Raw genomic sequence first — 1824 nt, 5'->3', positions numbered from 1 at the left:
TTTGGAATCAGTTTGAAGACTGAAGTAAACAGTCTGTGTTTTGGATGGTGTATAGAAATTTGGCCTGTGTAGCTGTCTAGGGCATATTGGAGGTGCTCATTGTTTTGAAGGAGGTTATCAAGTGAATCGGTTGCCAATGGTAAGTAGATGCATGTAAAGTCACACCCTGCAAGGGTGCAGAGGCAGGATCTAGCTTTCATCACCAACTGAGCCATGAGCTCCTGTGGCGTTGTGATACTTTTGGACGGCTGGTGCCAGAGGAAAACCCACTCAGTGATTAACAGGGGATCACTCTGCACTTCGTCCCATTGAAATATCAGCCCGTGGAGGTATGGCATTTCCCCTAACACAATAAATTGAAAAGGCAGACCTGGGGCGCAGCGGTGTGCCTGCCGTGACAACAGCGCTTCCTGTACCTTACAGATGGACTGTCTCGCCTCCTCTGTTAGATGCCTGGGTGATGTGAGGTCATCTTTCCCTCGCGGAGGTTGAACAGAGGAGCGAGATCTTCTGTCGTCAGCCCTAGGAGCGGCCTCACCCAATTTATGGACCCACAGAGCTGGTGGAGTTCCTGCAAGGTCTTAGGGTTATCATTAATTTTGAGTTGTTGGGGAACCACAGTCTGTTCATGGATTTTCAGTCCAAGGTATTTAAATGGAGAGGTTTTCTGGACCTTTTCGGCTTGGATTTCAAATCCATTTGCCTCTAAGGCCTCGATTACCTTCCCCAATGTCCAATCTAAATAGGATTGGTTAGGAGCACACACCAAAACATTGTCCATATAGTGGAGCACTATTGCCTTTGCTGCTAACTTTCAGATGGGGGACAGAACGTGAGCTACATACCACTGGCAGATGGTGGGTGAGCTTTTCATGCCTTGTGGCAGGACTCGCCACTGGCTAGTGGAGCACTATTGCCTTTGCTGCTAACTTTCAGATGGGGGACAGAACGTGAGCTACATACCACTGGCAGATGGTGGGTGAGCTTTTCATGCCTTGTGGCAGAACTCGCCACTGGTAGCGCTGCATGGGAGCCTTTTGGTTGATAGAAGGTACCGAGAAGGCAAACCGGGGCGCATCATCTGGGTGTGGTGGGATCTGGAAGAAACAGTCTTTAATATCGATGACTCCTACCTTCCACTGCCTGGGGAGCATGGTGGGTGAAGGCATTCCGGGCTGCAGGGGTCCCATGTCCTCAATGACTGCATTTATTTTCTGTAAATCCTGTAGGAGGCGCCACTGGTCTTTCCCTGGCTTTTTGATTACAAATACCTGGGAATTCCAAGCACTATTAGAGGGTTCGATATTTCCTTTTTTCAATTGTTCCTCCATGAGTGCGGTGAGCGCCGTCAATTTGTCTTTTTACAAAGGCCACTGGTCCATCCAGACATGTTTGTCAGAGATCCAATTTAATGTCTGGAAGGGGTGCTCCGCAGTGGCCTTTACTAAAAATTTTGGGGTTGAGATGGAATTTCGACTCGAGCCCCCCACTGGGACATGAGATCCCTGCCCCACAATGTAAATCCAGTGTCAATTACAAAAGGACGGACTGATGATATCTGTCCCTCTGGACCCTCAATTTGGACAACTGCCTTGCTTCTCTGGGCAGATATAGATACCCCCACACCCATCACGATCCCTTCTGCCAGCTCCACTCCCAGTGTTGACGGCCAATTGTGGGAAGAAATGACTGTCATGTCTGCTCCCGTGTCCATCATTCCTGCCAGGCTGATGTCCGAGCCTTGGCAAGACAGTTTGCAGTTAAGAATGGGTTTGTTGTTCCCAACTACCTCAGCCCAGAAGACAGAGGGGTTGTAGTCCTGTG

General features: G+C 49.3%; 1 pseudogene; it reads right to left on the bottom strand.

Annotated features, from left to right (window-relative positions):
• Window positions 1–445: 445 nt before the first annotated feature.
• The window catches only part of LOC108449571, a 3896-nt pseudogene continuing 2517 nt past the window's right edge, over window positions 446–1824 (bottom strand).

This window comes from Corvus brachyrhynchos, unplaced genomic scaffold (genome assembly GCF_000691975.1).
Source record: "Corvus brachyrhynchos isolate BGI_N302 unplaced genomic scaffold, ASM69197v1 scaffold28, whole genome shotgun sequence".
Taxonomy (NCBI): domain Eukaryota; kingdom Metazoa; phylum Chordata; class Aves; order Passeriformes; family Corvidae; genus Corvus; species Corvus brachyrhynchos.
This window is presented reverse-complemented; position numbering and strand designations above follow the sequence as displayed.